Source organism: Lepus europaeus, unplaced genomic scaffold, assembly GCF_033115175.1.
Source record: "Lepus europaeus isolate LE1 unplaced genomic scaffold, mLepTim1.pri SCAFFOLD_30, whole genome shotgun sequence".
Taxonomy (NCBI): domain Eukaryota; kingdom Metazoa; phylum Chordata; class Mammalia; order Lagomorpha; family Leporidae; genus Lepus; species Lepus europaeus.
Window position 1 is genome coordinate 8,379,282 of NW_026909177.1, and position 15,932 is coordinate 8,395,213.

Consider the following 15,932-nt stretch of genomic DNA (forward strand, 5'->3'; position numbering starts at 1 on the left):
CCAACTCGTGAGCTACTGAACTCCCATATAGTGCGTATGCCTAACCCCAAGCTACAGAAGTCCCGTAAGCTGTGTCTTTTACCTAAAGTTACAAAATGCCCATTAACAGCACTTCTCTACACACAAGCTACAGAACTCCCGCAAGCCATGGCTCTATACACTCAGCATACAGAACTCTTGTAAACTGCTTCTCTCTGCTCCCAGGCTACAGCACTCCCATACAGTGTGTTTCATACACCTTGGTTACAGAACTGCTGTATAGTGCGTAGGCCTAACCCCCAGCCACAGAACTACTGCTAACTGCGTCTCTTGCACTCAGGCTACAGAACGCAGGTATACTGTGTCTCTCCACACCCAGGTTACACAACTCCCAGACGCTGGGTCTCCTACACTCAGGCTGCAGAACTCCCACAAATCACGTCTCTCTACACTCAGCATACAGAGCTCTTGTAAACTGCTTCTCTCTACTCCCAGGCTACAGCAATGCTGTATATGGCGTCTGCCAATTCGTGAGCTACTGAACTCCCATATAGTGCGTATGCCTAACCCCAAGCTACAGAACTCCCATAAGCTGACTCTTCCGCCCAAATGTTACAGAACGCCATTAACAGCACCTCTCTATACACAGGATACAGAATTCTCGGTAACTGCGTCTGCTGCACTCAGGCTACAGAACGCAGGTATACTGCATCTCTCTACACCCAGGTTACAGAACTGCCCTAAGCTACCACTTCTACACTCTGGCTGCAGAACTCCCACAAACCATGGCTCTGTACACTCAGCATACAGAGCTCTTGTAAACTGCTTCTCTCTACTCCCAGGCTACAAGCGCTGCTGTATACTGCGTTTGCCAACTCGTGAGCTACTGAACTCCCATATAGTGTGTATGCCTAACCCCAAGCTGCAGAACACCTGTAAGCTGTGTCTTCCACCCTAAGGTTACAGAATGCCCATTAACAGCACTTCTTTATACTCAGGCTACCCTTCTAACCGGGTCTCCTGAACTCAGGCTAAAGAACGCAGTTATACTGTGTCTCTCTACACCCAGGTTACAGAACTGCCCTAAGCTAAAACTGCTACACTCAGGCTGCAGAACTCTCACAAACCATGGCTCTCTACACTCAGCATACAGAACTCTTGTAAACTGCTTCTCTCTACTCCCAGGCTACAGCAGTCCCATACAGTGTGTTTCATACTCCTCGGTTACAGAATTGCAGTATAGTGCGTGGCCTAACCCCAAGCCACAGAACTACCGCTAACAGCATCTCCTGCACTCAGGCTACAGAACGCAGGTATACTGCATCTCTCTACACCCAGGTTACAGAACTGCCCTAAGCTACCACTTCTATACTCTGGCTGCAGAACTCCCACAAACCATGGCTCTGTACACTCAGCATACAGAGCTCTTGTAAACCTCTTCTCTCTACATCCAGGCTACAAGCGCTGCTGTATACTGCGTTTGCCAACTCGTGAGCTACTGAACTCCCATATAGTGCGTATGCCTAACCCCAAGCTACAGAAGTCCCGTAAGCTGTGTCTTTTACCTAAAGTTACAAAATGCCCATTAACAGCACTTCTCTACACACAAGCTACAGAACTCCCGCAAGCCATGGCTCTATACACTCAGCATACAGAACTCTTGTAAACTGCTTCTCTCTGCTCTTAGGCTACAGCCGTCCCATACAGTGTGTTTCATACACCTTGGTTACAGAACTGCTGTATAGTGCGTAGGCCTAACCCCCAGCCACAGAACTACTGCTAACTGCGTCTCTTGCACTCAGGCTACAGAACGCAGGTTTACTGTGTATCTCCACACCCAGGTTACACAACTCCCAGACGCTGGGTCTCCTACACTCAGGCTGCAGAACTCCCACAAATCACGTCTCTCTACACTCAGCATACAGAGCTCTTGTAAACTGCTTCTCTCTACTCCCAGGCTACAGCAATGCTGTATATGGTGTCTGCCAATTCGTGAGCTACTGAACTCCCATATAGTGCGTATGCCTAACCCCAAGCTACAGAACTCCCATAAGCTGACTCTTCCGCCCAAATGTTACAGAACGCCATTAACAGCACCTCTCTATACTCAGGATACAGAATTCTCGGTAACTGCGTCTGCTGCACTCAGGCTACAGAACGCAGGTATACTGCATCTCTCTACACCCAGGTTACAGAACTGCCCTAAGCTACCTCTTCTACACTCTGGCTGCAGAACTCCCACAAACCATGGCTCTGTACACTCAGCATACAGAGCTCTTGTAAACTGCTTCTCTCTACTCCCAGGCTACAGCACTGCTGTATACTGCGCTTGCCATCACGTGAGCTACTGAACACCCATATAGTGCGTATGCCTAACCCCAAGCTACAGAACTCCCATAAGCTGTGTCTTCCAACCAAAGGTTACAGAACGCCCATTAACAGTGCCTCTCTACATTCAGGATACAGAATACTCGCTAACTGCATCTGCTGCACTCAGGCTACAGAACGCACGTATACAGTGTCTCTCTTCACGCAGGTTACAGAACTGCCCCAAGCGAAAACTGCTACACTCAGGCTGCAGAAATCTCACAAACCATGGCTCTCTACACTCAGCATACAGAACTCTTGTAAACTGCTTCTCTCTACTCCCAGGCTACAGCAGTCCCATACAGTGTGTTTCATACACTTTGGTTACAGAACTGCTGTATAGTGCGTAGGCCTAACCCCCAGCCACAGAACTACTGCTAACTGCGTCTCTTGCACTCAGGCTACAGAACGCAGGTATACTGTGTCTCTCCACACCCAGGTTACACAACTCCCAGACGCTGGGTCTCCTACACTCAGGCTGCAGAACTCCCACAAATCATGTCTACACTCAGCATACAGAGCTCTTGTAAACTGCTTCTCTCTACTCCCAGGCTACAGCAATGCTGTATACTGCGTTTGCCAACTCGTGAGCTACTGAACTCCCATATAGTGCGTATGCCTAACCCCAAGCTACAGAACTCCCATAAGCTGACTCTTCCGCCCAAATGTTACAGAACGCCATTAACAGCACCTCTCTACACTCAGGATACAGAATTCTCGGTAACTGCGTCTGCTGCACTCAGGCTACAGAACGCAGGTATACTGCATCTCTCTACACCCAGGTTACGGAACTGCCCTAAGCTACCACTTCTACACTCTGGCTGCAGAACTCCCACAAACCATGGCTCTGTACACTCAGCATACAGAGCTCTTGTAAACTGCTTCTCTCTACTCCCAGGCTACAAGCGCTGCTGTATACTGCGTTTGCCAACTCGTGAGCTACTGAACTCCCATATAGTGTGTATGCCTAACCCCAAGCTGCAGAACACCTGTAAGCTGTGTCTTCCACCCTAAGGTTACAGAATGCCCATTAACAGCACTTCTTTATACTCAGGCTACCCTTCTAACCGGGTCTCCTGAACTCAGGCTAAAGAACGCAGTTATACTGTGTCTCTCTACACCCAGGTTACAGAACTGCCCTAAGCTAAAACTGCTACACTCAGGCTGCAGAACTCTCACAAACCATGGCTCTCTACACTCAGCATACAGAACTCTTGTAAACTGCTTCTCTCTACTCCCAGGCTACAGCAGTCCCATACAGGGTGTTTCATACTCCTCGGTTACAGAATTGCAGTATAGTGCGTGGCCTAACCCCAAGCCACAGAACTACCGCTAACAGCATCTCCTGCACTCAGGCTACAGAACGCAGGTATACTGCATCTCTCTACACCCAGGTTACAGAACTGCCCTAAGCTACCACTTCTATACTCTGGCTGCAGAACTCCCACAAACCATGGCTCTGTACACTCAGCATACAGAGCTCTTGTAAACCTCTTCTCTCTACATCCAGGCTACAAGCGCTGCTGTATACTGCGTTTGCCAACTCGTGAGCTACTGAACTCCCATATAGTGCGTATGCCTAACCCCAAGCTACAGAAGTCCCGTAAGCTGTGTCTTTTACCTAAAGTTACAAAATGCCCATTAACAGCACTTCTCTACACACAAGCTACAGAACTCCCGCAAGCCATGGCTCTATACACTCAGCATACAGAACTCTTGTAAACTGCTTCTCTCTGCTCTTAGGCTACAGCCGTCCCATACAGTGTGTTTCATACACCTTGGTTACAGAACTGCTGTATAGTGCGTAGGCCTAACCCCCAGCCACAGAACTACTGCTAACTGCGTCTCTTGCACTCAGGCTACAGAACGCAGGTATACTGTGTATCTCCACACCCAGGTTACACAACTCCCAGACGCTGGGTCTCCTACACTCAGGCTGCAGAACTCCCACAAATCACGTCTCTCTACACTCAGCATACAGAGCTCTTGTAAACTGCTTCTCTCTACTCCCAGGCTACAGCAATGCTGTATATGGCGTCTGCCAATTCGTGAGCTACTGAACTCCCATATAGTGCGTATGCCTAACCCCAAGCTACAGAACTCCCATAAGCTGACTCTTCCGCCCAAATGTTACAGAACGCCATTAACAGCACCTCTCTATACTCAGGATACAGAATTGTCGGTAACTGCGTCTGCTGCACTCAGGCTACAGAACGCAGGTATACTGCATCTCTCTACACCCAGGTTACAGAACTGCCCTAAGCTACCTCTTCTACACTCTGGCTGCAGAACTCCCACAAACCATGGCTCTGTACACTCAGCATACAGAGCTCTTGTAAACTGCTTCTCTCTACTCCCAGGCTACAGCACTGCTGTATACTGCGCTTGCCATCACGTGAGCTACTGAACACCCATATAGTGCGTATGCCTAACCCCAAGCTACAGAACTCCCATAAGCTGTGTCTTCCAACCAAAGGTTACAGAACGCCCATTAACAGTGCCTCTCTACATTCAGGATACAGAATACTCGCTAACTGCATCTGCTGCACTCAGGCTACAGAACGCACGTATACAGTGTCTCTCTTCACCCAGGTTACAGAACTGCCCCAAGCGAAAACTGCTACACTCAGGCTGCAGAAATCTCACAAACCATGGCTCTCTACACTCAGCATACAGAACTCTTGTAAACTGCTTCTCTCTACTCCCAGGCTACAGCAGTCCCATACAGTGTGTTTCATACACTTTGGTTACAGAACTGCTGTATAGTGCGTAGGCCTAACCCCCAGCCACAGAACTACTGCTATTTGCGTCTCTTGCACTCAGGCTACAGAACGCAGGTATACTGTGTCTCTCCACACCCAGGTTACACAACTCCCAGACGCTGGGTCTCCTACACTCAGGCTGCAGAACTCCCACAAATCATGTCTACACTCAGCATACAGAGCTCTTGTAAACTGCTTCTCTCTACTCCCAGGCTACAGCAATGCTGTATACTGCGTTTGCCAACTCGTGAGCTACTGAACTCCCATATAGTGCGTATGCCTAACCCCAAGCTACAGAACTCCCATAAGCTGACTCTTCCGCCCAAATGTTACAGAACGCCATTAACAGCACCTCTCTACACTCAGGATACAGAATTCTCGGTAACTGCGTCTGCTGCACTCAGGCTACAGAACGCAGGTATACTGCATCTCTCTACACCCAGGTTACGGAACTGCCCTAAGCTACCACTTCTACACTCTGGCTGCAGAACTCCCACAAACCATGGCTCTGTACACTCAGCATACAGAGCTCTTGTAAACTGCTTCTCTCTACTCCCAGGCTACAAGCGCTGCTGTATACTGCGTTTGCCAACTCGTGAGCTACTGAACTCCCATATAGTGTGTATGCCTAACCCCAAGCTGCAGAACACCTGTAAGCTGTGTCTTCCACCCTAAGGTTACAGAATGCCCATTAACAGCACTTCTTTATACTCAGGCTACCCTTCTAACCGGGTCTCCTGAACTCAGGCTAAAGAACGCAGTTATACTGTGTCTCTCTACACCCAGGTTACAGAACTGCCCTAAGCTAAAACTGCTACACTCAGGCTGCAGAACTCTCACAAACCATGGCTCTCTACACTCAGCATACAGAACTCTTGTAAACTGCTTCTCTCTACTCCCAGGCTACAGCAGTCCCATACAGGGTGTTTCATACTCCTCGGTTACAGAATTGCAGTATAGTGCGTGGCCTAACCCCAAGCCACAGAACTACCGCTAACAGCATCTCCTGCACTCAGGCTACAGAACGCAGGTATACTGCATCTCTCTACACCCAGGTTACAGAACTGCCCTAAGCTACCACTTCTATACTCTGGCTGCAGAACTCCCACAAACCATGGCTCTGTACACTCAGCATACAGAGCTCTTGTAAACCTCTTCTCTCTACATCCAGGCTACAAGCGCTGCTGTATACTGCGTTTGCCAACTCGTGAGCTACTGAACTCCCATATAGTGCGTATGCCTAACCCCAAGCTACAGAAGTCCCGTAAGCTGTGTCTTTTACCTAAAGTTACAAAATGCCCATTAACAGCACTTCTCTACACACAAGCTACAGAACTCCCGCAAGCCATGGCTCTATACACTCAGCATACAGAACTCTTGTAAACTGCTTCTCTCTGCTCTTAGGCTACAGCCGTCCCATACAGTGTGTTTCATACACCTTGGTTACAGAACTGCTGTATAGTGCGTAGGCCTAACCCCCAGCCACAGAACTACTGCTAACTGCGTCTCTTGCACTCAGGCTACAGAACGCAGGTATACTGTGTATCTCCACACCCAGGTTACACAACTCCCAGACGCTGGGTCTCCTACACTCAGGCTGCAGAACTCCCACAAATCACGTCTCTCTACACTCAGCATACAGAGCTCTTGTAAACTGCTTCTCTCTACTCCCAGGCTACAGCAATGCTGTATATGGCGTCTGCCAATTCGTGAGCTACTGAACTCCCATATAGTGCGTATGCCTAACCCCAAGCTACAGAACTCCCATAAGCTGACTCTTCCGCCCAAATGTTACAGAACGCCATTAACAGCACCTCTCTATACTCAGGATACAGAATTGTCGGTAACTGCGTCTGCTGCACTCAGGCTACAGAACGCAGGTATACTGCATCTCTCTACACCCAGGTTACAGAACTGCCCTAAGCTACCTCTTCTACACTCTGGCTGCAGAACTCCCACAAACCATGGCTCTGTACACTCAGCATACAGAGCTCTTGTAAACTGCTTCTCTCTACTCCCAGGCTACAGCACTGCTGTATACTGCGCTTGCCATCACGTGAGCTACTGAACACCCATATAGTGCGTATGCCTAACCCCAAGCTACAGAACTCCCATAAGCTGTGTCTTCCAACCAAAGGTTACAGAACGCCCATTAACAGTGCCTCTCTACATTCAGGATACAGAATACTCGCTAACTGCATCTGCTGCACTCAGGCTACAGAACGCACGTATACAGTGTCTCTCTTCACCCAGGTTACAGAACTGCCCCAAGCGAAAACTGCTACACTCAGGCTGCAGAAATCTCACAAACCATGGCTCTCTACACTCAGCATACAGAACTCTTGTAAACTGCTTCTCTCTACTCCCAGGCTACAGCAGTCCCATACAGTGTGTTTCATACACTTTGGTTACAGAACTGCTGTATAGTGCGTAGGCCTAACCCCCAGCCACAGAACTACTGCTATTTGCGTCTCTTGCACTCAGGCTACAGAACGCAGGTATACTGTGTCTCTCCACACCCAGGTTACACAACTCCCAGACGCTGGGTCTCCTACACTCAGGCTGCAGAACTCCCACAAATCATGTCTACACTCAGCATACAGAGCTCTTGTAAACTGCTTCTCTCTACTCCCAGGCTACAGCAATGCTGTATATGGCGTCTGCCAACTCGTGAGCTACTGAACTCCCATATAGTGCGTATGCCTAACCCCAAGCTACAGAACTCCCATAAGCTGACTCTTCCGCCCAAATGTTACAGAACGCCATTAACAGCACCTCTCTACACTCAGGATACAGAATTCTCGGTAACTGCGTCTTCTGCTGCACTCAGGCTACAGAACGCAGGTATACTGCATCTCTCTACACCCAGGTTACGGAACTGCCCTAAGCTACCACTTCTACACTCTGGCTGCAGAACTCCCACAAACCATGGCTCTGTACACTCAGCATACAGAGCTCTTGTAAACTGCTTCTCTCTACTCCCAGGCTACAAGCGCTGCTGTATACTGCGTTTGCCAACTCGTGAGCTACTGAACTCCCATATAGTGTGTATGCCTAACCCCAAGCTGCAGAACACCTGTAAGCTGTGTCTTCCACCCTAAGGTTACAGAATGCCCATTAACAGCACTTCTTTATACTCAGGCTACCCTTCTAACCGGGTCTCCTGAACTCAGGCTAAAGAACGCAGTTATACTGTGTCTCTCTACACCCAGGTTACAGAACTGCCCTAAGCTAAAACTGCTACACTCAGGCTGCAGAACTCTCACAAACCATGGCTCTCTACACTCAGCATACAGAACTCTTGTAAACTGCTTCTCTCTACTCCCAGGCTACAGCAGTCCCATACAGTGTGTTTCATACACCTCGGTTACAGAATTGCAGTATAGTGCGTGGCCTAACCCCAAGCCACAGAACTACCGCTAACAGCATCTCCTGCACTCAGGCTACAGAACGCAGGTATACTGCATCTCTCTACACCCAGGTTACAGAACTGCCCTAAGCTACCACTTATATACTCTGGCTGCAGAACTCCCACAAACCATGGCTCTGTACACTCAGCATACAGAACGCTTGTAAACTGCTTCTCTCTACTCCCAGGCTACAGCACTGCTGTATACTGCGTTTGCCAACTCGTGAGCTACTGAACTCCCATATAGTGCGTATGCCTAACCCCAAGCTACAGAACTCCCGTAAGCTGTGTCTTTTACCTAAAGTTACAAAATGCCCATTAACAGCACTTCTCTACACACAAGCTACAGAACTCCCGCAAGCCATGGCTCTATACACTCAGCATACAGAACTCTAGTAAACTGCTTCTCTCTGCTCTTAGGCTACAGCGTCCCATACAGTGTGTTTCATACACCTTGGTTACAGAACTGCTGTATAGTGCGTGGCCTAACCCCAAGCCACAGAACTACCGCTTAGAGCATCTTCTGCACTCAGGCTACAGAACGCAGGTATACTGTGTCTCTCCACACCCAGGTTACACAACTCCCAGACGCTGGGTCTCCTACACTCAGGCTGCAGAACTCCCACAAATCACGTCTCTCTACACTCAGCATACAGAGCTCTTGTAAACTGCTTCTCTCTACTCCCAGGCTACAGCAATGCTGTATATGGCGTCTGCCAATTCGTGAGCTACTGAACTCCCATATAGTGCGTATGCCTAACCCCAAGCTACAGAACTCCCATAAGCTGACTCTTCCGCCCAAATGTTACAGAACGCCATTAACAGCACCTCTCTATACTCAGGATACAGAATTCTCGGTAACTGCGTCTTCTGCTGCACTCAGGCTACAGAACGCAGGTATACTGCATCTCTCTACACCCAGGTTACAGAACTGCCCTAAGCTACCTCTTCTACACTCTGGCTGCAGAACTCCCACAAACCATGGCTCTGTACACTCAGCATACAGAGCTCTTGTAAACTGCTTCTCTCTACTCCCAGGCTACAGCACTGCTGTATACTGCGCTTGCCATCACGTGAGCTACTGAACTCCCATATAGTGCGTATGCCTAACCCCAAGCTACAGAACTCCCATAAGCTAACTCTTCCGCCCAAATGTTACAGAATGCCATTAACAGCACCTCTCTACACTCAGTATACAGAATTCTCGGTAACTGCGTCTGCTGCACTCAGGCTACAGAATGCAGGTATACTGCATCTCTCTACACCCAGGTTACAGAACTGCCCTAAGCTACCACTTCTATACTCAGGCTGCAGAACTCTCACACACCATGGCTCTCTACACTCAGCATACAGAACTCTTGTAAACTGCTTCTCTCTACTCCCAGGCTACAGCAGTCCCATACAGTGTGTTTCATACACTTTGGTTACAGAACTGCTGTATAGTGCGTAGGCCTAACCCCCAGCCACAGAACTAGGGCTAACTGCGTCTCTTGCACTCAGGCTACAGAACGCAGGTATACTGTGTCTCTCCACACCCAGGTTACACAACTCCCAGACGCTGGGTCTCCTACACTCAGGCTGCAGAACTCCCACAAATCATGTCTACACTCAGCATACAGAGCTCTTGTAAACTGCTTCTCTCTACTCCCAGGCTACAGCAATGCTGTATATGGCGTCTGCCAACTCGTGAGCTACTGAACTCCCATATAGTGCGTATGCCTAACCCCAAGCTACAGAACTCCCATAAGCTGACTCTTCCGCCCAAATGTTACAGAACGCCATTAACAGCACCTCTCTACACTCAGGATACAGAATTCTCGGTAACTGCGTCTGCTGCACTCAGGCTACAGAACGCAGGTATACTGCATCTCTCTACACCCAGGTTACGGAACTGCCCTAAGCTACCACTTCTACACTCTGGCTGCAGAACTCCCACAAACCATGGCTCTGTACACTCAGCATACAGAGCTCTTGTAAACTGCTTCTCTCTACTCCCAGGCTACAAGCGCTGCTGTATACTGCGTTTGCCAACTCGTGAGCTACTGAACTCCCATATAGTGTGTATGCCTAACCCCAAGCTGCAGAACACCTGTAAGCTGTGTCTTCCACCCTAAGGTTACAGAATGCCCATTAACAGCACTTCTTTATACTCAGGCTACCCTTCTAACCGGGTCTCCTGAACTCAGGCTAAAGAACGCAGTTATACTGTGTCTCTCTACACCCAGGTTACAGAACTGCCATAAGCTAAAACTGCTACACTCAGGCTGCAGAACTCTCAAACCATGGCTCTCTACACTCAGCATACAGAACTCTTGTAAACTGCTTCTCTCTACTCCCAGGCTACAGCAGTCCCATACAGTGTGTTTCATACACCTCGGTTACAGAATTGCAGTATAGTGCGTGGCCTAACCCCAAGCCACAGAACTACCGCTAACAGCATCTCCTGCACTCAGGCTACAGAACGCAGGTATACTGCATCTCTCTACACCCAGGTTACAGAACTGCCCTAAGCTACCACTTCTATACTCTGGCTGCAGAACTCCCACAAACCATGGCTCTGTACACTCAGCATACAGAGCTCTTGTAAACCTCTTCTCTCTACACCCAGGCTACAAGCGCTGCTGTATACTGCGTTTGCCAACTCGTGAGCTACTGAACTCCCATATAGTGCGTATGCCTAACCCCAAGCTGCAGAACACCTGTAAGCTGTGTCTTCCACCCTAAGGTTACAGAATGCCCATTAACAGCACTTCTTTATACTCAGGCTACAGAACTCCTTGTAACCGGGTCTCCTGAACTCAGGCTAAAGAATGCAGTTATACTGTGTCTCTCTACACCCAGGTTACAGAACTGCCCTAAGCTAAAACTGCTACACTCAGGCTGCAGAACTCCCACAAACCATGGCTCTGTACACTCAGCATACAGAGCTCTTGTAAACCTCTTCTCTTTACACCCACGCTACAAGCGCTGCTGTATACTGCGTTTGCCAACTCGTGAGCTACTGAACTCCCATATAGTGCCTATGCCTAACCCCAAGCCACAGAATTCCCGTAAGCTGTGTCTTTTACCTAAAGTTACAAAATGCCCATTAACAGCACTTCTCTACATACAAGCTACAGAACTCCCGCAAGCCATGGCTCTATACACTCAGCATACAGAACTCTTGTAAACTGCTTCTCTCTGCTCCCAGGCTACAGCACTCCCATACAGTGTGTTTCATACACCTTGGTTACAGAACTGCTGTATAGTGCGTGGCCTAACCCCAAGCCACAGAACTACCGCTAACAGCATCTCCTGCACTCAGGCTACAGAACGCAGTATACTGCATCTCTCTACACCCAGGTTACAGAACTGCCCTAAGCTACCACTTCTATACTCTGGCTGCAGAACTCCCACAAACCATGGCTCTGTACACTCAGCATACAGAACGCTTGTAAACTGCTTCTCTCTGCTCCCAGGCTACAGCACTCCCATACAGTGTGTTTCATACACCTTGGTTACAGAACTGCTGTATAGTGCATAGGCCTAACCCCAAGCCACAGAGCTACCACTAATTGCGTCTCCTGCACTCAGGCTACAGAATGAAGGTATACTGTGTCTCTCCACACTGAGGTTACAGAACTCCCAAACGCAGCATCTCCTACAGTCAGGCTGCAGAACTCCCACACACCATGTCTCTCTACACAGAGCATACAGAACTCTTGTAAACTGCTTCTCTCTACTCCCAGGCTACAGCAATGCTGTATATGGCGTCTGCCATTCGTGAGCTACTGAACTCCCATATAGGGCGTATGCCTAACCCCAAGCTACAGAACTCCCATAAGCTGACTCTTCCGCCCAAATGTTACAGAACGCCATTAACAGCACCTCACTACACTCAGGATACAGAATTCTCGGTAACTGCGTCTGCTGCACTCAGGCTACAGAACGCAGGTATACTGCATCTCTCTACACCCAGGTTACAGAACTGCCCTAAGCTACCACTTCTACACTCTGGCTGCAGAACTCCCACAAACCATGGCTCTGTACACTCAGCATACAGAGCTCTTGTAAACTGCTTCTCTCTACTCCCAGGCTACAACACTGCTCTATACTGCGTTTGCCATCTCGTGAGCTACTGAACACCCATATAGTGCGTATGCCTAACCCCAAGCTACAGAACTCCCATAAGCTGTGTCTTCCAACCAAAGGTTACAGAACGCCCATTAACAGTGCCTCTCTACATTCAGGATACAGAATTCTCGCTAAGTGCATCTGCTGCACTCAGGCTACAGAACGCACGTATACAGTGTCTCTCTTCACCCAGGTTACAGAACTGCCCTAAGCTAAAACTGCTACACTCAGGCTGCAGAACTCTCACAAACCATGGCTCTCTACACTCAGCATACAGAACTCTTGTAAACTGCTTCTCTCTACTCCCAGGCTACAGCACTGCTGTATACTGCGTTTGCCATCTCGTGAGCTACTGAACTCCCATACAGTGCGTATGCCTAACTTAAGCTACAGAACTCCCGTAAGCTGTGTCTTTTACCTAAAGTTACAAAATGCCCATTAACAGCACTTCTCTACACACAAGCTACAGAACTCCCGCAAGCCATGGCTCTATATACTCATCATACAGAACTCTAGTAAACTGCTTCTCTCTGCTCTTAGGCTACAGCCGTCCCATACATTGTGTTTCATACACCTTGGTTACAGAACTGCTGTATAGTGCGTGGCCTAACCCCAAGCCACAGAACTACCGCTAACAGCATCTCCTGCACTCAGGCTACAGAACGCAGTATACTGCATCTCTCTACACCCAGGTCACAGAACTGCCCTAAGCTACCACTTATATACTCTGGCTGCAGAACTCCCACAAACCATGGCTCTGTACACTCAGCATACAGAACGCTTGTAAACTGCTTCTCTCTACTCCCAGGCTACAGCACTGCTGTATACTGCGTTTGCCAACTCGTGAGCTACTGAACTCCCATATAGTGCGTATGCCTAACCCCAAGCTACAGAAGTCCCGTAAGCTGTGTCTTTTACCTAAAGTTACAAAATGCCCATTAACAGCACTTCTCTACACTCAAGCTACAGAACTCCCGCAAGATATGGCTCTATACACTCAGCATACAGAACTCTTGTAAACTGCTTCTCTCTACTCCCAGGCTACAGCAGTCCCATACAGTGTGTTTCATACACTTTGTTTACAGAACTGCTGTATAGTGCGTAGGCCTAACCCCCAGCCACAGAACTACTGCTAACTGCATCTCTTGCACTCAGGCTACAGAACGCAGGTATACTGTGTCTCTCCACACCCAGGTTACACAACTCCCAGACGCTGGGTCTCCTATACTCAGGCTGCAGAACTCCCACAAATCACGTCTCTCTACACTCAGCATACAGAGCTCTTGTAAACTGCTTCTCTCTACTCCCAGGCTACAGCAATGCTGTATATGGCGTCTGCCAACTCGTGAGCTACTGAACTCCCATATAGTGCGTATGCCTAACCCCAAGCTACAGAACTCCCATAAGCTAACTCTTCCGCCCAAATGTTACAGAATGCCATTAACAGCACCTCTCTACACCCAGTATACAGAATTCTCGGTAACTGCGTCTGCTGCACTCAGGCTACAGAATGCAGGTATACTGCATCTCTCTACACCCAGGTTACAGAACTGCCCTAAGCTACCACTTCTATACTCACCCTGCAGAACTCTCACACACCATGTCTCTCTACACTCAGCATACAGAACTCTTGTAAACTGCTTCTCTCTACTCCCAGGCTACAGCAGTCCCATACAGTGTGTTTCATACACTTTGGTTACAGAACTGCTGTATAGTGCGTAGGCCTAACCCCCAGCCACAGAACTAGGGCTAACTGCGTCTCTTGCACTCAGGCTACAGAACGCAGGTATACTGTGTCTCTCCACACCCAGGTTACACAACTCCCAGACGCTGGGTCTCCTACACTCAGGCTGCAGAACTCCCACAAATCATGTCTACACTCAGCATACAGAGCTCTTGTAAACTGCTTCTCTCTACTCCCAGGCTACAGCAATGCTGTATATGGCGTCTGCCAACTCGTGAGCTACTGAACTCCCATATAGTGCGTATGCCTAACCCCAAGCTACAGAACTCCCATAAGCTGACTCTTCCGCCCAAATGTTACAGAACGCCATTAACAGCACCTCTCTACACTCAGGATACAGAATTCTCGGTAACTGCGTCTTCTGCTGCACTCAGGCTACAGAACGCAGGTATACTGCATCTCTCTACACCCAGGTTACGGAACTGCCCTAAGCTACCACTTCTACACTCTGGCTGCAGAACTCCCACAAACCATGGCTCTGTACACTCAGCATACAGAGCTCTTGTAAACTGCTTCTCTCTACTCCCAGGCTACAAGCGCTGCTGTATACTGAGTTTGCCAACTCGTGAGCTACTGAACTCCCATATAGTGTGTATGCCTAACCCCAAGCTGCAGAACACCTGTAAGCTGTGTCTTCCACCCTAAGGTTACAGAATGCCCATTAACAGCACTTCTTTATACTCAGGCAACCCTTCTAACCGGGTCTCCTGAACTCAGGCTAAAGAACGCAGTTATACTGTGTCTCTCTGCACCCAGGTTACAGAACTGCCCTAAGCTAAAACTGCTACACTCAGGCTGCAGAACTCTCACAAACCATGGCTCTCTACACTCAGCATACAGAACTCTTGTAAACTGCTTCTCTCTACTCCCAGGCTACAGCAGTCCCATACAGTGTGTTTCATACACCTCGGTTACAGAATTGCAGTATAGTGCGTGGCCTAACCCCAAGCCACAGAACTACCGCTAACAGCATCTCCTGCACTCAGGCTACAGAACGCAGTATACTGCATCTCTCTACACCCAGGTTACAGAACTGCCCTAAGCTACCACTTCTATACTCTGGCTGCAGAACTCCCACAAACCATGGCTCTGTACACTCAGCATACAGAACGCTTGTAAACCTCTTCTCTCTACACCCAGTCTACAAGCGCTGCTGTATACTGCGTTTGCCAACTCGTGAGCTACTGAACTCCCATATAGTGCGTATGCCTAACCCCAAGCTACAGAAGTCCCGTAAGCTGTGTCTTTTACCTAAAGTTACAAAATGCCCATTAACAGCACTTCTCTACACACAAGCTACAGAACTCCCGCAAGCCATGGCTCTATACACTCAGCATACAGAACTCTTGTAAACTGCTTCTCTCTGCTCCCAGGCTACAGCACTCCCATACAGTGTGTTTCATACACCTTGGTTACAGAACTGCTGTATAGTGCGTAGGCCTAACCCCCAGCCACAGAACTACTGCTAACTGCGTCTCTTGCACTCAGGCTACAGAACGCAGGTATACTGTGTCTCTCCACACCCAGGTTACACAACTCCAAGACGCTGGGTCTCCTA